Raw genomic sequence first — 21,632 nt, 5'->3', positions numbered from 1 at the left:
CATATATGTGGAAAATCCCTTGATCTAAATCTTCCCCTTTTAACTTCAGCTATTAAGCCAGGGTGTGGTCTGCCTCTCTTCTATTTAGGCCAGTGGGACCCCAAATTTGTGTCCACATTATTGGTCTTTACCATCCTGGCTTCTGCTTTTATGACATCCAGCTCCCAGTGGCTTTAGCAATAGCCACAATTATGTGAAGAAATCCAGAGAATCCCCAGTGGTCCTTTTTAGTTTTCTAGAAGGAATTCTTAGAGCATTTGTTTATTCCAAGATGTGAGGCAGTATAGACAGCTGATTATAGACAGCTGTTTTTACTTGTGAAAATTTGTTAGAGAAAAATTTCCACCCAAAAAATACCAAATGAAGAGTCTGAGCAAAACCTGCATTGAATTCTTTGGCTGATCTTGAAATCTCTAAATTTCTCAATAATGACAGTGAAAGGAGGGCATGTCAGTTAGCAGGGGCAAAGAATAGCCAACTTTAGAATCTATGGAGAGAAAACGTGAGCCTGGCTTTGAAAGTATTCTTTGTAAATTACGAGCTATATATATATATATATATATATATATATATATATATATATGAAGTGAAGTGAAGTGAAAGTTGTTCAGTTGTGTCTGACTCTTTGGAACCCCATGGACTATTCGGTCCATGGAATTCTCCAGGCCATAATACTGGAGTCAGTAGCTATTCCCTTCCCTTCTTCAGGGGATCTTCCCAACGCAGGGATCGAACCCAAGTTTCCCGCATTTAAGCCCATATATATGTATATATATGCCCATATGTATATTAATTTATTTATTTTTTTCTTTTTGGTTGTGCTGGGTCTCTGTTGCTGCGCACGGGCTTTCTCTAGTTGTGACAAGCTGGGGTACTCTTTGTTGTGATGCTTGGGCTCTAGGAACACGGGGTTCAGTAGTTGCAGCTTGCAGACTCATTAGTCATGTGAGCCTAGTAGTCTTGGCACATGAACTTAGTTGCTTTGTGGCATATGGAATCTTCCCTGGGCCAGGGATCAAAGTTGTGTCCTTTGCACTGACAGGCCAGTTCTTAACCCACGGTACCACGAGAGAAGTCCATGAGTTACTAGCTTTTATATCACATACATGTGCAGTCTTTCAGTCATATCTGATCCTTTGCGACCCTGTGGATTGTAGCCTATCAGGGTCTTGTCCATGGGATTCTCCAGGCAAGAATACTGGAGTACATGGCCATTTCCCCCTCTAGGGGATCTTCCAGACCCAGGGATGGAACCCACAGCCTCCTGCATTGGCAGGCAGATTACCACTAGGGCCACCTGGGAAGCCAAGGTTTTAGGTTATCTTTCTCTTCAGACACTTGACACCATAGTTGAGTTGAGTTGAGTTGAGTTCAGTCACTCAGTTGTGTCTGACTCTTTGCAAACCCATGGACCACAGCATGTCAGGCCTCCCTGTCCAACACCAGCTTCCAGAGTTTAACCAAACTCATGTTCATCGAGTTGGCGATGTCATCCAACCATCTCATCCTCTGTCATCCCCTTCTCCTCCTGCCCTCAATCTCTCCCAGCATCAGGGTCTTTTCACATGAGTCAGTTCTTCACATCAGGTGGCCAAAGTATTGGAGTTTCAGCTTTTTCAACATCAGTCCTTCCAATGAACACTCAGGACTGATCTCCTTTAGGATGGACTGGTTGGATCTCCTTGTAGTCCAAGGAACTCACAAGAGTCTTCTCCAACACCACAGTTGAAAGGCATCGATTCTTTGGCACTCAGATTTCTTTATAGTCCAACTCTCACATCCATACATGACTACTGGAAAAACCATAGCCTTGACTAGATGGACCTTTGTTGGCAAAGTAATGTCTCTGTTTTTTAATATGCTGTCTAGGTTGGTCATAACTTTCCTTCTAAGGAGTAAGCATCTTTTAATTTCATGGCTGCAGTCAACATCTGCAGTGATTTTGGAGCCCAGAAAAATAAAGTCAGCCACTGTTTCCCCATCTATTTGCCATGAAGTGATGGGACCAGATGCCATGATCTTAGTTTTCTGAGTGTTGAGCTTTAAGCCAACTTTTTCACTCTCCTCTTTCACTTTCATCAAGAGGCTCTTTAGCTCTTCACTTTCTGCCATAAGGGTGGTGTCATCTGCATATCTGAGGTTATTGATATTTCTCCTGGCAATCTTGGTTCCAGCTTGTGCTTCTTACAGCCCAGTGTTACTCATGATGCACTCTGCATGTAAGTTAAATAAGCAGAGTGACAGCATATAGCCTTGTTGTACTCCTTTCCCAATTTGTAACTAGTCTGTTGTTCCATGTCCAGTTCTAACTATTGCTTCGTGACCTGCATACAGGTTTCTCAAGAGGCAGATGAGGTGGTCTGGTATTCCGATCTCTTTCAGAATTTTCTACAGTTTATTGCTTGACATCATAAACCTTGATTAATTTCTCTCATAATTTGTTTTAGTTGTCTGTAGTACAGGCCCCACCCCAAAGCTATTAATTGCTGATTTGTGTTTGGAATATAAAGCTTTCCTCTGTGAGAAAGGAAGAGATATTTTTTAGAATGCAGAAAATGTTAAAAGTCCACAAGACATAACACAAATTTCAAATCTCAAAATGTAATTACAATTATAAAACTCTGGATGTGGTTTTAAAAAAATTCTAGGAATACCAAGAAAGTGCTTGTGAAAATACTTAAAATTTCTGGATGCCTATTTTTAAATTGTTTCTCAGTTAATCCACACATTGTCTCCCTTTTCATTGTCAACTCCGGCTCTCAGTTCAGTTATCTAAAATGCCTCGAGGACAGATTTATTGTAGTGCTAAATACTAAATGAAAATGAACCAAAAAATAAATCCTGTTCATATTTTCTTGCAAAAAATGTGTTACTATATGTCTGTGAATATTAATGAGTGTTAAAACCAAACTATCGTGAAACTAATGGATACTATGAACTCCTTTTAATCAAGAATCCAAACACTAGTGAACAATAAGCTAATTTGTGACAATATCTTTAGAATCAAGATAGATATAATAGATATTTATAGGTTATAATGCTATTCAAACATTAATATATCTTATTTTTGCAATATTGTACAATAATGATATCATTATTATGACATGGAAGATACTCAAGATTTCCCCTTAGTACTTTCCACATTATGAAATATTAATTTATGCTTATCATGATTGATTTTTATTTAATACATTTTAATTATTTGAAATCAATAAGATATGTTGGATGAATTGTCATTTTCTACTTAGTTAAATAGCACAGTCTCAATGATGAGGGATGACTGTCTGGGTAATTAGAATCCTATTTATTTGATTTGAGAGGTAGTAGAAATGACTTTGGAACAGAAGTTAATTCCTTTATAGACTGATTATCAGCACTAAGGGAACTATTATGTCCCAAGATCACAGACCTAGATCTCAACATATTATCTTCATGAGGAAAACAATCAGTCATAAAGAGAGATATAAAAAAATTATTATTGTGCAAAAGCCATCTATTTTCTCAAGAAAGCAATTCAAAGCCAGTATCCTCCTGAAGGGAAACTAAAATATCAACTCTATGAATGAAAGACAGTACATTTTTCGTATGTCTGAGTACCAGCAGGCTTCTCTTAATTAAACTTTGCTTAGATCACAACTGAAATTAGTCTGTGGGTCCTGAAGACTCAGCAGGTAACTCAGGAAAAAGGTGGGACAAGAGTGTCGCAGACAACAGGAAAAAGCCAAACTTGGGTTTAAAACATGTCCACACAATGCACATTTCAGAAATCCCGGGACAGCAAGGTGACTGTGTCTACATTCCTTTTTCTTGCTGTGTGCCCTAGGCTGCCTGAGGGACAGCTTCTGTCCCTTTCTGATTGAGAGGTGTATATCCTGCCTCTTGAACTGTTGCCTTTGTCTTAACTAGACAAACTACACAAAACTTGTAGTCTAGGGAATTCCTCTGGGTTGATTACAGAGCTGTGAACATGTTCTGCAGAAACGAAGCAAGTTCAGTTTTAGACAAGAGGTGTCTGGGTGGTTTTACCATGCAGTGACCTGTGTAGAGAACGAAGGACTTGGCTTTCCCAGCACCTCTCTCCCTCACCATCAAGTTGGATCTGAATTTCTAGTGCCTTTCTCTTCACAGGCTGGTGAGTTCCTTGAGGACAAGGCTGGTGTCATTTTTATCCTTACTGCAAAACTGGTAGAATGCTTACAGACATTAGTTGCAAAGGAAAGAAAGAACTAGTCAATGGAAAGGGTTCAGATGGGGTATGAAAATAGCAGTTTTCTGTGTTTGAGATTATTAACAATAAATGATAAAGCTTAAAAGATTCTTTCTTGGTAGCTCATTTCAAAAAGAGGGGATGACGTAAATCATGGTTGTTGATCAGAGAGAATATTCTAGGCAGTGAATGTTGTGGGTCAAGAGGAGACAACAAAGTCGTGAATGGAGGGCAGCAAGCTGTTGTGTTGCTATTTAAGGAGCCTTTGGTCACTTTGGCAGGCTCCGTAGAAGGAATGTGCAAATGAACAAATAGAGGATCTGTCGTCAAAAGCTCTTACATCTATTGGGGGCGGGAAAGTAAATACAAATTATTATACAGGGAATGAATTAAGGGTAGGCTGCCAAAGTAGTGAATGTGAATGTGGGCTAAGCACAAACTACAAATGGAAGGAATGAATTATAAGACTCCCCAATGCAACAGTAATGGTCCTATGAGGAGGAAATGAAAGTACATTCTATTCAAGCAAAGAGGCAAAGAAATATCTTGGGAGAAGGTATACAGTAATGAGTAGGGCTGTCGGGAGGTCTGAATTTCATGGAGTAGGCATCAAGGAGTCACTTTTTGGTGAAATAGGTTGGATAGAAAATACTATTGTTTATTAAAATTGCTTGCTTAATTAATTCTCCCTGTTAATGTATTTATTATTATCAACTTATTAATAAATAACTTACTAATTCTGATTTTACAGACGCCCTAGTGGCTCAGTGGTAAAGATTTCATGTGTCATTATAGCAGGTGCAGGAGATGCAGGTTTGGTCTCTGGGTCGGGTGATTCCCTAGAGAAGGGCATGGCAAACCACTCTAGTATTCTTGCCTGGGAGAATCCCATGGACAGAGGAGCCTGGCGGACTACAGTCCATGGGGTCACCAAGAGTCAGACACCACTCAGCATGCAGGCAGGGGCTGTTTCTGTTTTGCCCACCATCGTGTCCCCAAACTTGGTGCAGGTCACAACCCATAGCTAGTGTTCAATAAAAATTTGTTGGGTGGATGAATAAAGTGCTGATATCTTCACACTATTGGTATTTTTAAAAGTTTTGACTCCAAATTTGTAAATAGTTAGATTCCTTTTGAATATATCTTTTAGTTTTTAATCTGCATAGAGCACCATGCACCATGCAGGGACTGATGTTATAAAAATTGTCTTTCCAAGAAGAAGCCTAGAGCCTCATTAGGGAGAGAAGATATAGGCAGGTACCATCTTGGTGTGAGTAGAACATTAGAGGATAAATTGAGCTGTTTCTTTAATGTCAGCATATTATTCAGTATTTTGGAGTCTGTTGAATAAGTACCTTCTCTCCAAACTGTGATCAGATATATCTCACCTGAACATTTTGGTTCAGTCTGCATTTATCAGTGAAGGCAAGGTTATGCAACCTTAATTACAGTCTTGGGAAACTGTCAGCAAATTCCAATTAACAAGTACTACTTAATTGTTACAGAAAAATTAGGTAATCTTTCTTGGTTTCTGCCTGAAATTATATCCTGGTAAGAAATTCTGGGATATAAATACAAAAATAATAAATTAGCTAATCATCAGCCCAAACAATTCCTAAAGACACCAAGGCAGGGTAGTAGTCTTAAATAAAAACTGTAACTCCTCAGGCTTCCCCTGTTTTGTCATTAAATCTATAGATTTCTTCTTTGGCAAACATAGGATTTGTGCTTCGCTTATTATGGAATATAAAACCTGTTTCTTTTTCTTTTTTTAACTGTTGAATACAAACACAACCCAAATACAAACTACAGGGAGAATTATTTCTTATGTTCAGAGGTCCCTTAATTTATATACCATATAGGTTTTAAAATTATCTGCAAGTTAATATCAATGTTAAATTTTCTAGGGAGCTAGTTTTTTGTTTTCTGGAAAACTGTGCAAAATACCTTTGTAAAGCAAGTATCAATCCACTGCTTGCTTTTTAAGTATTAAATTGCTTATATTGACACATAACTGGACTTTTTTTTTTTTTAAACAGTGACAGCATGGTCGCTGTGTCCTCTGTTTTTAAAAGGAGCTGTCCTAGGTAGAAGGCAATGGCACCCCACTCCAGTCCTCTTGCCTGGAAAATCCCATGGACAGAGGAGCCTGGTGGGCTGCAGTCCATGGGGTCGCGAAGAGTTGGACAGGATTGAGCGACTTCACTTTCACTTTTCACTTTCATGCTTTGGATAAGGAAATGGCAACCCACTCCAGTGTTCTTGCCTGGAGAATCCCAGGGACTGGGGGAGCCTGGTGGGCTGCCGTCTATGGGGTCGCACAGAGTCGGACACGACTGAAGCGACTCAGCAGCAGCAGCAGGAACAGTCCTAGGTAAGAATATATAACACTGCAATAGCCCAGCTCCTCTGTTTTGGTGATCTCTGGAATTTTTACAATATGGAAATCAAGGGAAACATTGAGCTGAAGAATCTAAGACCACATTCACGTTTCTTTCTGTGATTCTGACTGCTATCCCTAAGCATGGTTTTGAGGTAGGGATTACTTAAATGGGGAAGGGACACATAAAGGAAGAACAGACCACCTTGTCCGAAGAGCAAACAAATCATAACAAATATGAAGTATCTCCCCCTCCTCTCCTTAACCCAATTCCCCTTCTTGCCTTCCCTCCATTCATTTTAGAAAATTTTTTTTTCCAACTGTCTATTAAAGCATACCTATTTTGTTTCTCATTTCCTTACATATTTGGAATGTTTTAAATTATCCTAAATAAGCAGATAATTATCTCATGAATCCACAGAATCATCTGTGAAAGTGAAAGAGAGACCAAGAAAAAATAAAGAATGATAGAGCTTTCAGGAGAACCCAACAAAAGATTAGGAAGGTTAAATATAGAGCAAGAAGACAGGGACTGCCAAGCCTTCTGCTGGCCAAAAATTTGATGACAGAACTCTAGCTTCAATGAGATATTCAATATTTGTTTACAAAGGATTTATTGGAGGCCCACCTAAGTGTTATGTAATAAAATTTTAAATCTTTTTTTAAAAATCTTTCAATAGTGATATATGCACATATCTTTCTTATCTCATACCCTCTTCCAAAAATTATGTTTTTGTCATAGTTTTCTTTTTATTGTGTAAATAATTCAAGTTGAACATGGCCAATAAACAAATATTTTAAAGGAAAAAATACTAGATGTGTTAGAAGTAGTAAATTATTTTCTATTTATTTGGTAAGATTTTAGGGCCATGAAGTTTTATGTTTAAGACACAAAAACAATATAACCCTTATCCTTCTACTCCAGGATGCTGATGTTTTGTTAGTCTAAAATTCTTCCAAATATCTAAGAAAAGTAAATAATTTACATAGCATCAGTTATTAACATCTGTAGTCATTAGATTCTTTCCTGAAAATTGTGGTAGGTCAGGTAAGACCTGAGTAATTGAATACTTGAAGGAGGCCTTGAGAAAACACAACAGAAAAGGTAAACAAAGATGAGGCCAAGTGGTTGGTAACTGAATATGTACACTTCACAAACATTATATATGTTGGGCTAGGCTTTTCTGTGCCCCTCAGTTCCAAGGCTCAGACCAACTGACTGAGAACTTCACCAGCTGCTAGGAAATATTTGATTTAGAATAATGTTCCATATTTGGAAACAGCTGGGATCTTGAAGAATCTGCCTTGGAGATGCAATTTCTAATAAAGATCCATCAAGACTTAATTCCTTAAATTCTGTACAATATATCAGTACAGGGCCTTTTCAGTAGAATATTTATTACATTTATATTTAGTGTATTAAGTAGTATATTTAAATAGAGAATCAGTTTAAATTCAAATTATGTTTTCCCTAACATAAGTATGTACTTTTTATATTTTCCAGTTATCTATATAACAACATGTTGCAACGTGAAAGTTTTGGCATTTCATATTTTGTACTCAATTGTAGGCACTCCCACTCTTTAAAGTTGTGGTGTTAGGCGGGATGCTGGATTGTGCCAGGCCATGGCTTTCTCCTCTCTATAGCAGGAATAATTAATATATTTTTAGAGAATTGTTTCAGTGATTTAGCATGGTAATTTTTAAAATATTCAACATAATGCCTAGAACAGAGCAAGCAAATACAAAATGGCAACTGCAATACTGTTATTGATATTTGCTACCTGTTACCTGTCTGTGCTACATATGATATCATATTGTGACAATAAAGATAATATATTTTGTAGACCTGGAGTCACTTAACCTGAAGATCAAAACTAGGGCTTATTCTAGGACAATGTGGAAATCTGTGAACTGATGTCTGGGTCAGTCCAGGAACTAAGGGCCATTCCAAGGCTTGACTCTGGATTTGTTCCTTGATCCTGAAGTCCTCACACTCTGACATCCATTATGGTCTGCGCTGTGTGCCGCTCAAACACTCTTGCTTCATTTGTCAAGTTCACCATCTGGGATAGCTTACTGATCTCTTTTCCTGGGGCAAACTTACATGAAGAAAGTTATTGGAATGAGCTGGAGCCCTTGTGATTGCAACTGCTCTCAAGACCACAACATATCAACTTCCTCCTATATATAGCATTTGATATGTCTCCTGCCTGATGGCTAGCACTTCTCCTGGTCTAGCTGGCTTACCTCCTGCGGTGATCCAGATTACATCCCTGAGTAACTTGAGATCTCAGTCATTTTGCCATTCTTATCCATTCACCATCAAGTCTGGCAGGTAATTGTGAAGATTTTCCTCAGTTGCTTATGGGTGCCAGATGTGTTCCTCCTTATTTACATAGTGTAATTTCAGCCCTACATTCTCCTAATGATCAGAGTCAATTCTTCCTGCCATAGGTTTAAGAGATGGAATGGAAACCATACCTTAAGGATTCTTAGTTCTTCACTGTGTCCCAATAGTAGCAGTGCCCCTCTGGGAGTCAGATACTCTATAAGCAGGAAAAACTAAGTTGTGCGGTTGCAAAATACAGATGTTCCATCTGGCACATTGAGAGAGGTAATAAGCAGGGATGCTCCTTGGTTTCCAGACCACTGTGTTCTATCTACTGGGGATGCAATACCATGTGATGGCCGTGGATGTAGAATGTATACTGCATTCTGCAGTACGGCATCCCATCCCATCAGGGTATCATTTCTAAGTCGGCATTTCACATGTGTTTTCAAAGGCTCTTATTATTAAAATTATGAATCTGGAAGTTTCTGGGTTTGGATGTGGTGTGTCATGGAACAACGGAGCCCTTGGTGAGGACCCTGCTGCTGCACAAACACTACTGTAAGGTAATACCCTTGGTCTAAGATGAAATTATGTGTATGCAAAAGGCACATTTATATCTGCAGGTGTGTTGATTCCAGTTAAACTGAAGCAGTGCCCTTTCCAGAGTAGAGGTTCAGTGTAATCAATTGCTACCAAGTGGCTAGTCGATCTTGAAAGATGTTGTTGTTAGGTGCTCAGCATTGATCACTGTTGCTGGTGTGCTGGGCATTCAGCAGCAGCAGTACCCGCTTAGCCTTGATCAGTAGGACCCCAGGCTGTTGAATTCATACATAATTTATCTTTCAGCCTCAACTGATCATGATTGTTTGCTTGGCTACTCATTGCTACTTCCATGGTGCATACTATCTGGTGGACCTTTACATGCAACACACACTATTTCACACTTTGAACTCTTTCTTTCAAACCATCCACATTTCTCCTCTATAGTCTCTTTGACCCTGATGTTATAATTTTTCTTCTTGCAGGCTCCTGAGAAATTAGGCAAATGGTTCACCACTGCTCATGAGTCCACGTATATTTTTACCATCGGCCACTTCTCTTTGCACCCAAAGTGAATGATCAGGTAACCTACCCCAAATTCTACCCATTGGAAAGATTTTTCCCTCTCTGATGTCTTTCAGTGATATATTGAGTGGGATGGTGTACCAACAGTCCATTTTCATGGAATGCTCACATGTTGAGATACCCACACATTAGATAACCTGTCCATGCACTAAGGAAGACTGCTTCAATAGCAATCAAGTCTTTCCTATCTAACTTTATATACATCCACATCGATCTAGTACTCACAGAATCCAGTTCATAAGTACTCTGTCAGTTCCTATATGATCCTATTGGTGCGTGTATGTTGGTGAGGTTCTTCAGTTCCTTCAACACATAGTCTTTTCCCTCCCTTTACAAACTCTTTTGTTTAGCTGGCTTGTGTTGTTTCTTTTTCCTAGTTATTGGTCTGGGGGTCCATGGGAATGATTTTGGTAGCTCTTAGAGGGTGCACACATTTTCTTGCAAGTTTTCAAGCAAGAGTGGAGCACTAGCTACTAACAGGGGAGAGCCACTTCTTGTCAGAGGATTCAGGGAAATATGAGGATTGAAGTTTCCAGTGAATTAACCCAGATGTCCCCAGCACATAACTCACAGTCCCATTTTTTTTTCCCCAATTAAGGCCCCAATCTTGGCACAGCCAACCTGTCTAAATTGAGAATTAAACCTTCTCTGGAGCTCTGCCACACTTGTGATCAGTTCCTGGGTCTGATGCTCAACTTTTTCTGCATCTGCTGCGAGAGGTGAGAATTTCTCTATCTGATGACATGGATATCTGCTGTTGTTACCTTTAGTTTTAAATTGGTGGCATCACTTTAAGCCTTTCGATGTCTTTCTCCATTGCATTAAGAGGCTTCAGTAGCTATTCCATTCAGTGGCACTAATCACTTCCTCTCCCAACCTCTCAAATACCTCAATGTAGTACATGCAAGTTCTTTCCCTTCCACTGGTATTCACACATTGGTCCCCCACTAAAAGTGGATGTGTTAATGATTGTTCTGTTACAGTATACTACAGGCCATCAGTTTTTGACGTGGCATCAGTGATTGGGTCCTCATTGCCAGTCCAACAGAGAGGATTTAGATAAAAGATCTCATTTTAGAGTCACTTCTTCAGTGCTCCCTTGATAACAACTTTCTTAAGTCAGGTTTTCTGGGAAACACAATCTGAAACAGAGATATATGTGCAGAGCTTCTTTTGGAAGAAGCTGAGCCATAATGTATTTGCAACAGAGACCTCAGCCAATCCTAGGCATCTGTTACGAGGATGGCCCCTGTGTTAAAGCAAGAGGGCTAGGCATTTGGGAACCCCAATCAATGAGTCACTGCATGTGGGCTGACCCAGAGAAGGGATAATAACCCCTTGGCCTCTGCCATTCTTAGAGAGTGACTCAGCTTTGTGCCTTTGGCAGTTGCATGAGTGAGTGCCTTTGTTTTGGAGCGGGTGTTTGTGTGGCACACCACAGCTACGCCATACCAAATCTTCCCTTTAATGCTGAGAGAGGATTTGGATGGGAGGTTGGAAAGCAAATGTTACGGTCACAGTTACTTTGATTTTAATATCAAGGACATGTAAGCACTCTGGGAAAACCCTTCTATGTCCTTCTTTCTTCTATGACACAGAAGTTTACTCAGAAGACTTTCTCACTACTAATTTATTTAAATTATTTTAGATAATATTTTTAAATGTATTAAAAATTAACAGATTGTGGTTCCTGGGTGTCAAGGATTGTCTCTCTAATTTCCTATAGCGTTGTTTTGAGTCTTTACTTTCTGGCTGTTATCAAGTCCTAAGTGAAGGGTCCAGACTGAGTTAGGGGGACAGATAAACGCAGGATACAACCAGATACTGAATCTTGGTATAATTTTATGGGAGGGAGGAAGGCTTACCCTCATTTGTTAGCGGGGCTTTTGAAAACTTGAATTTGGAGAGACGTATATTGTTATGTCTGTGGTTATTTGAGATAAAAAAGAATTTTTGTATTTCCTTTGTAATTTCTTCCTATTTTCTTATTTCAATTATACCAGCACCTAGGCTTGCCATAGTTCAAGCTACCAACTGCTTCTTGGGCGATGATTATTCCCAGATGCTCTTTGTTTGAGGTAAGAGTTGGCTGATGCTAAGCATGTTTTAGTTTTAAACTAAAGAGACTTTCCATGTATAATTTACTATTCCATAATACAAAATATAAGAAACTTTTAAAGAACTGAACTTGTTATGTTAAATTCTTTATTGGGAGCATGTATTGCCAATTATATGGAATGCGGTCTATTTTTGCCTAAAAAGTTGAAAGATGTCTTGCTCTTAGGTAGTTTAAAATAATTTCTTTATAGATTTACTTTAAAAGTACCCTGTGATATAGGAAAAGGATGAAATTTCAGCTCTATTTATGAGACACTAATTTTAACTTTAAAGTGCCATACCCATTTTGCTTCCATGCTCTAAAGCGTAAATAATTGACTCTCACCCAAGAGTTAAAATCAAATGAAGTTCCACTGAATGAGGAGAATTGCACTGGACCTAACACTCTCAAAGGGGAAGGGAGGGAGGATATTACTTATGTAAGCATCTAAGTTTTGGTCTGTTGGCACATTGGACAGCATTCATTAAAATTTAAAATTCTCAGTTTTACTGCAGAATAAGGACACATCTAGAGTTATGTATAATCAGTGAGGTGAGAAGAACAGCTGAGAAGTCTTACCAGTAGTTAAGTGTAAAAGTCTGTGGTGAGGATTACACAAACATGTTTATGTATGTTCTTTAATGTGTAGAGTACAGTGAGGGGAAATTTTACTACCTCCATGGAAATATTTAATTTTTTGTGGATTTTTGTTTTCTAAAAAAGGTATTGATCTTAAGTGAACATGAATGAGGGCCTGAACCAAGGCAGTAAGTCCTGGAGTGAAAGGCGGTCTGGCAAATGAGAGAAATAGTCAAGTTTAGGACCATAAAATTTAGAACCAGGTAGAAGTTTGGAGCAATTTAATAGAGGGTTAAAGATGAACCTAGAGTTCTAGTCCATATACCTAAGAGAATGTTGGTTTTGCTAATTAGTATTGTATGAGAAATTTAGAGAACTTTGTATTTCATGAATGAAGATAAACTTGAATATATCGACTACTGAATTCAAATACTGAATGGGAGATGTTAATAGTTATTCAGACCAAACTGAATAGAATTAACAAATAGGAATTAATGCAAAGATGAGAAGCTATTTGCAGACGTACTGATTTGGTTAGATAAAGTTAGAGAAAAGGGAATAAAAGAAGTCAGAAAAGAGGGTGAGAGGCCAGCAAAGGACCTTGTTAGGGCCTCTTTGTAAGGAAGAACACAGACATTTACCTATGCTGATGTCTCATCATCCCTTAGACAAAACTCACTGTGGCCTTAGACCCAGGCCTAGAGAATAATCAGAAACACAGAATCTGCTTCTTCTGTGGCCCTGTGGTCTCTTATTTCTGCTTTTGACACCCTGTGTTCAGCTTTTCTCTTTCTGAAAATATGTTTTCACTTCTCAGTTTTTCCAAAGATCAAAAGTTGATTTCTCAGGTCACAACATTGTCACTTTCTTGTTGAAATGCCTGAAAGGATCTGACAAAATCTCCATGTTCCAACTCCCAGTTCCCAAGATATAAAAATTAATTGGCCAAGTATCCATCATGTAACCACTCTGGCCAAAATAACCACGTCCAGAGGAGAGGCTGTATTGTCATGGAGGTGTAGAAAATGATGTAAAGAAAGGCTGAGTGGTTATTGGTTTCAGATGCAGCAGATAGGTTAGGGAATATTAAGGTTTGGTACAAATGTGCCCAATTAAAGAGAAATTTTAATAGAGTTCTGAGGCTGAAATTGGGGCAGCAAGAGGTTGAAGATGACTGGCTCATGAGGAAGTAAAGACCAGGACTCCTCTGAGTTAGGTGAAAGGTGCAGTAGCCTGAGGAGGTAACAACACAGCACTGAAGGGAAGCTGAAGCCTCTTTTGTTTGTTTTTTATTTACAATCGGGTAGGATATAAACATGCTTATTGCTTAGGTTGAACAAACCCAGTAGAGAGAAAGAGAATTAAGATAGAAGCCAGGGAAGAGATAATTGCTGCAGCATGATTCTAGAGGTGGTGAGAGATGATGCAATTAGGAGCACAGGAGGAGATATGACCTTTGGAAAGAAGACATTCTCACATCCACAAGATGTGCCGTGAACATACAGCGCTGAAGTAAATCTCTCTCTCAGTACTTATTGTAGTTGTTCCAATTGGGTGACATTAAACCTGTGGATAACTTCAGTCTGTCTTCAGTCAAGGAGGCATTCTGTGTCTGCTAGATTTCCAAGCAGTCATGAGAATCGAGGTCTGGCCTTTGTGATGAGACTGGATGTCAAAGAACCTTTTCTTCCCTAAACAGGATGTCTTTCTGTTTACACATTTATGTCTTTGAGTACACAGCCCAACTGCCTTTTTCAACATTGAACCCTCTAACTGGGGCAACTAAAAAAATGCTAATTTTCATACTAAAATCAATTAAACAGGTTTTCACCATTCCAGGAAACTGCCTCTCAAGCGTAATTTCCATCATCAAAGTACTTGCTGTATTTTTTCCTGGAATGAGATTTGTAAGCAGTAAAATACATAGATCTCAGGTTTATAATTTGGACTTCCCAGGTGGCGCTAGTGGTACAGTGGTATAGAATCTGCCTGCACTGCAGGAGATGCAGGAGACACATGTTCAATCCTTGGGTGGGAAGATCCCCTGGAGAAGGAAATGGCAACCTGCTCCAGTATTCTCGCCCGGAAAATTCCATGGGCAGAGGAACCTGGCAGGCTACAGTCTATGGGGCTGCAACGAGTCAGACATGAATAAGCAACGAAACACATACAAAAAAATGAACATACATACTCTCCCAAGTAAGATAGAGACATTTCCATCACCCCAAAGGTTTCGTTATGTCACTTTCAAGCCAATTCCCATGCTTCACAGGCAACAACTTTTCAGATTTATGTTATCATAAGTTAGTCTTGCTTTGAACTTCATATGAATGGAATCAGAGAGCACTTACTCTTTTGTGTCTGCCTTCCTTGCTCATCATGTTTTAAGATTCGTATTAATAGTGGTTCATTTTTTATTGTTGTTTAGTGCCCCACTGTTTCAATATACTGTAATTTGTATATACTTTCTCCTCCTGATGGATATTTTCCCACCTTTTGGCCATTATTAATAAGGCTGCACAGAAATTCTTACATGAGTTAGTTTGAAGAAATATATCTTAATTTCTCCTGCATAAATACTTAGGAATGTAATTGCTGGACCTTAGTATAAGTGTTGGTTTAAGTCTACCGGAAACTACCAGATAGTTCTTAAAGTGATTATATTCTTTAACATTGTCTTCTTTAATGCATAAAAATTCTAGTTACTTTTCATCTTCTCTTAAATTTGGTATGTAACCAGTCTTTTAAAATTTTATCCATTCTCATCTGTCTGAAATGGTATCTCATTTTTTGGTTTTTAATTTGCATTTCCTGATATTTAATGTTATAAAACACATTCCCTTACACCTATTGGCCAGCTTTCTTGCCTGGAGAATCCCATGGCCAGAGGATCCTGGTAGGCTACAGTCCATAGGGTCAAAGAGTTGGACACAACTGAAGCAACTTAGCATGCACGCACACATTGACCAGTTAGAAATCAGTCTGAAATTTGATTACTAACCCTTTGTGTTACTTTTAAGGATATGCTCTTGCCATTATAGATCAAAAGCAATAAAATGAGCAAAATAAGCTAGCAAGTGCCTAATCATCTATAAATACTTCGTGAACAGATTTTTTTTCTTTAGACACCCAAGGTGCAGAGCTCTTTAAATTTCATTAATTAGACATGTGGACATCTATTCAATGTATCAATTTACCAGAAATACTCATAATTTCTTGTTATAGATATATTCAGTGTAATTTTAGCATAAGGCATAATTGTGGCTGAAATATTTACTTGTATAAGCAATTCTTGTTGAAATACAATAATATCTTATAAATTTGAACCTTGCTTTTTTAGAATGTGTAATAATTACTTCAGCCAGGAGGGTATTAAATTTGTATTAAGAACAGGATAAATCCATTTCCCTGCCACCCTACTAACATTTAGGTCAAATTCTGTTTATGGTTAACAGATTAGTAATAGTTCATAAAATATTGGAACATTTTTTATTGCTTTTTTCTCCAATAAAAATTAAACAACTATGAAATATTCGGTACCCTGATATATTCCATTAGGGAAGATAGATGCAAAAATGAGAGGTTATATTACCTCATGCTATTGCAATAATACATGTAACACAGTGTAGTGTAGTGTATCAGTGGTGTTCATGTGAGCCCATGACACAGATGAAGGGGCACATTAATTCCTACCTGGGTCATCAGAGAGACTTCTGTAGAGTGGTACTGCTTGACCTGGACCTAGAATTCAACTTGCTAAGTAGGGAATTTAAGATACTCTGGATGTCTTCATGAGTTTTGGGTTAAAGAACATTTTGTTGGAGTAAGGGGGATAATGAAGAAAGTGGATATTAATGAAACCAGACACTATGTCCCACCAAGAAATGTGACAGATGTGTTCACTCTCATTATCACATCATCTCACACATCTTGTAAACACCCCTAGGACATAGATAGTATAATTCCTGGTTTATATGCAGGGAATGTGAAATCTCTGTGGTCCCAATCCCAGTTTCAGAAATGTTAAAATGTTTGTCTTAAAATCAATAAAATACAATAAAATTATTATTATAAGTTTTTATCCACTCCTTTAGGGTATGTAATATTTTAAAAGAAACAACATTTAACTATATATAACAGTACACATTTTTATCTTTCTCACAAGGCTTCAGAATTGGTATGATTCTTAGTCTCTCATGAAAAACATCGGGCAGTTTGCTCTAGTCTAAATGGATGCAAAAGAGGAGCCATGTTACATTAGGACTCACTTTTCTGTCTTACAGTCAGGAAGGGCATGGGGATAGAAGAAAGGTCTGCTCAGACCACAAGCTTACTGTTATTTATTAAAAACATAAATAATATCTAACATTTTTTAGTATTTCTGTGGTTCCAGGCACTCCTCTCATGATCTCTTATTTAATCCTTACAGCAATATGAAGGGGTTGGTACTGTTATTATCTCATTTGTCAGATGAGGAAACAGGAATAGAGAGGTTAAGCAGTTTGCTCACTGTATACAGAGAGCCAGGATTCACAGTAGACCATCTGGTCTGGCTTAAGCCTCCATCCCATGCCCCTCCCCGAATGTAACAAATAGTATATGTTGGAGCTCAGCTGGGCACCAAATGGAATATGCCTTCTATTCACCAAAGATGGAAGTGCTCCCTGATAGAATTGCGGTCATCTTATTTGAACAGTGTGCTGTGTATGGTTTGGGAGCCACGCTTACATTTAAACTGTACTCCCATCACTTGAGTAAGTCATGAGTAACTTCCTTAGGGTCTCTGAGTCTCAGTTTTCTTGTTTTTAGAATATGTACGCTTAGTTGCTCACTTGTATCCGACTCTTTGCTTCCCCGTGGACTGTAGCCCACCAGGTTCCTCCCTCCTCGGGGATTCTCCAGGCAAGAACATTGGAGTGGGTTTCCATGCCCTCCTCCAGGGGATCTTCCCAACCTAGGGATTAAACCCAGGTCTCCTGCATTGCAGGCAGATTCTTTACTGACTGAACCACCAGGGAAGCCCATTTTTAGAATAAGAATAATATTTTACTTTAGGAGGATTTAAGGATTAATCATCTTAAAATATTGAAGACAGAGTAATCATTTTCTATTAGGATGAAAACAGTAAAAAACTGCTTGGGAAGCCCAGGTGGGGGCATGTAATTTGCTCTTACAGGGACTTGGGCCCCTGCCTTATCACAGGTCACTAAGCTGGTAACATGTCGCCAAGCAACCTAGTAGGACAGAGACATGGGAAACATTAGGATTAGTGGCAACTTTTGCTCCAGGATGGTGTTTTTCCTCAGTGACCTTCCTTTATACAGCTTATGTGTCTAGTAAGAATTCCAACACATGATGAAAGTGCTCATAAGATTTTCTTACAGAAAGCTCTGTTAATATCAAAAGACTTTCTAGCTCCAGAAAATTACTGATGTTGACCATAGAGAATCAAGGTCAAAGTCAGATCACTTAAAGATGGATTTGGATTACTGCTTCTGAGAATGTTGGCATAGTAGAAAGATGCCAAATCTTCTTGGATGGATTGCCTTAGAAGGAGGCAGTGCAGCACAGGCAGGAGAAGCTGGGGCAGGAGACCTGTATTTTTGTTCCAGCTCTGCCGTTTGAACTCAGGCAAGGGTTTTTGACCCTTCTGGGTTTTCATTTTATGTTGTGCACAGTTTGAGGATTAGTGCTGTTTGAACTGTACTCTCCAAGCCCTGGTACCTGTAGAGGGTCTGTACAGGCGGTAGCTAGTGTGGAAGCAGCAGGTAAAGTGAGCCTCCAGCACTGTTTCTTTAATTCAACCAAAGAGGCTTGGCTTTAATCGGTTATATTCATTGAGTTTCCACGTCTGCTTTAGTTGGGGGAATAAGAGCGGGTGGTGAAATCTGAGGCTAAAATCCAGGTAAACTAAAGCAATATGTCTCTGAAATGACATCATTCTAAGTTGCTCATCTGTAGCCAGTGTACCTCTGCTCTGCCTACTGTCCACACCAGTGGGCAGAAGTTACAAAGACTGGAAAAAAAAAGTTACAAAGACTTACTCTCCAGAGGAGTGTTCTGTAGCTGGGAACAGGGCCAGGCCATGGCCAAGACAGTCAGTGGGCCAGGCTTATTCAAGGCTGCCTAGGGGCTCATATCTGCCCTCTTCTATTACTTGTCTCCTTTGATGGGAAATTCTCCCCCATCTCATGCTTTTCTGGGTTCTTTCTGCTTTTCCCTCCTACTCTTGAGGGATGTATTCATATACCTTTTATACCAAGACACAAAGTGACTTACATGCCTTAAAACCTAAGAGCCCCTTGGTGAAATTTGCATTTCAACAAGGACCAAATCAAAAACCAAAGTGACATAGCTTCTTGAGGCAAGAGTTCTTCAAATGTATTACATAGGTGACCACTTTTTTCCTTAGGGTTGGTTCTCATGGGAAGTAGAGCTTAGTGTTTATGAGAAAGGACTCTGAAGCCCGTCAGTTTGGATTGCATTTCTACCTGTGTCACTTCCCAGCTGTGTGTCTTTGGGCCAGTTACTTGGGTTCTCAATTTCTTCATCTGTAAAATGGGGATCAGTAACAGTACCCACTGCAGATATTATAAACAAACATTATGTAGTAATGTCTACAAAGGAGTCGACAGAGTATGGCATTTAATAAGCATTTTGAAAATGGAAAAAACATGTACAAGAGGTATTTAATAAATAGTTTAGAAGAATAATGAAAGACTAAAGATCATGATTCGAAACATATGAAAAAGAGAAGATAAAGAAACTATTATGAAAACAATTAGTTCTTGATCTGTCTTTTAAATGATTGAGGCCAGATTAGCTGGAGGACCAGAATAATACAGATGATCTTACTTACAAAGCAAAATCGAGACACAGGTATAGAGAACAAACATATGGATACTAAAGGGGAAAGCGGGGAGGTGGGATGAGTTGAGAGATTGAGGTGACAAATATACACTATTGTTACTATGTATATAATAGATAGCTGGGAGCCAACTGTATAGCACAGGGAACTCTATTCAATTCTCTGTGGTCACCTAAAGGGGAAGGAAATCCAAAAACAGGGGATATATGTATACATAAAGCCCATTTCACTTTGCTGTATTGCAGAAACTAACACAACATTATACAGCAACTATACTCCAATAAAATTTTTAAAAAGAGAGAGACAATGAAGGAATAAACTAGTGTGTCTATGGCACCATGAAGAGGCCTGAAGTAGAGGGTATGAAATAATCTGTACCCAGAGAATAAGAGGGAAAGCTATATTTAAGGAAGATAAGACAGAAATTAGTTCAAGGGATGGTTTGGAGTGGTAGATGATATTACTTTAGGAGGCCAGTAGGCTATCACAATATTAAATGTCTGGAGTAAGGAGAATGTACATTATTATAGTGAAGGAACCAAGTTTGGAATCAGGAGACCCAGGCAATACTTTGGCATCTATGAGACTCACAGTCCATACCAATACACTGTGGATAATATCCTCATAAGGTCATCAAGAAGATTATGAGTTGATAGACACGAAAGTATTTCGTAGATTCCAAAGTGCTTATAGAATGATTGGTACTAGATGTCATTGTGGACTTCTAAACCAAAGAAGCAGCAAAAGAGGTAAGTAAAAAATTGTAGATGGGCTATTGTTTGATTAAAAAAAAACCCTCACAAAATACCTTATTAGCTAGAATAAAGAGGATATGAATCATTTGGCATTCATTCTTGGAGAAATGGGTCTTTCTGTTTATTAAAAATCATTTATTAGCTTCAGATAAACCTCTTAATCACTTTCTAGTTTGCTCATTTTTGTTGAAAAAATTTTATATGTATTGGTTTCTTGTTTATATCTTAACATAAGACACAAAAATGAATAGTTCTCAGGGACACTTCACATGCATTATTGTGTTTCAGCAATTTTCATTGTCATAGTCAGACATGTGACCATAAGTTACATATATGCTGCTGCTGCTAAGTCACTTCAGTCATGTCCGACTCTGTGCGACCCCATAGACGGCAGCCCACCAGCCTCCCCTGTCCCTGGGATTCTCCAGGCAAGAACACTGGAGTGGGTTGCCATTTCCTTCTGCAGTGCGTGAAAGTGAAAAGTGAAAGTGAAGTCGCTCAGTCGTGTCCGACTCTTCGCGACCCCATGGACTGCAGCCTACCAGGCTCCTCTGTCCATGGGAGTTTCCAGGCAAGAGTACTGGAGTGGGGTGCCATTGCCTTCTCCGAAGTTACATATATATATATATATATATATACAAAATTATCTTACTCCCTCATATAAAAAAGATATATATGATGGTTCTATTTTTAGCTTTTTAAGGCATCTCCATATTGTTCTCCACAGTGGCTCTATCAATTTATTAATCGATTTCTACCAACAGTGCAAAAAGGTTCCCTTTTCCCTACACCCTCTCCAGTATTTATTGTTTGTAGATTTTTTGACGGCCATTCTGACTGGTGTGAAGTGTTGCTTCTTTATCGTTTTGCTCTGCATTTCTCTAATGATTAGTGATGGTGAGCATCTTTTCATGTGCCTCCTGGTCATCTGCATGCCTTCTTTGGCACAGGAAGCTCATCTCAGTGCTCTGTGGTGACCTGATGGGTGAGATGGGGAGCAGGCAAGTCCAGGAGGGAGGGGATATATGTGTATGTACAGCTGACTCACTTCATTGTGCAGCAGAAACTAGCACAACGTTCTAAAGCAACTATACGCCAATTTAAAAAATAAAAATAAAACAACAAAAATGAAAGATATATGACAGGTATAAATCCAATAAAGACATTCTAAGGGAGGCTCTTTAAAACCTGATCTTTTTATTTTCTCATCACCTGCCCTGTCCCAGCCACACTGCTGTTCCCTCCCATCAGCTCCTTGTGACTAATGGTGTGACTAGCTTCCCCT

General features: G+C 38.8%; 1 protein-coding gene across 3 annotated transcripts in view; it reads left to right on the top strand.

Moving 5' to 3' along the window:
- UNC13C (unc-13 homolog C) overlaps positions 1 to 21,632 on the top strand; it is a 655,668-nt gene that overhangs the window by 7,943 nt on the left and 626,093 nt on the right. The window contains exons 2-4 of one of the 3 annotated variants that reach the window (XM_070469255.1): positions 9,948 to 10,045; positions 10,646 to 10,766; positions 12,051 to 12,125. The exons of 1 other annotated variant lie outside the window; for it this stretch is intronic. The gene's annotated coding sequence lies outside the window, so the exon portion shown is untranslated. The remainder of the gene's footprint in view (positions 1 to 9,947; positions 10,046 to 10,645; positions 10,767 to 12,050; positions 12,126 to 21,632) is intronic. One more of the 3 variants, XM_070469256.1, reaches the window with a different exon arrangement.

This window comes from Odocoileus virginianus, chromosome 6 (assembly GCF_023699985.2).
Source record: "Odocoileus virginianus isolate 20LAN1187 ecotype Illinois chromosome 6, Ovbor_1.2, whole genome shotgun sequence".
Classification (NCBI taxonomy): Eukaryota; Metazoa; Chordata; class Mammalia; order Artiodactyla; family Cervidae; genus Odocoileus; species Odocoileus virginianus.
The sequence above is the reverse complement of the archived record's forward strand: the minus strand, read 5'-3'. Positions and strand labels throughout refer to the sequence as shown.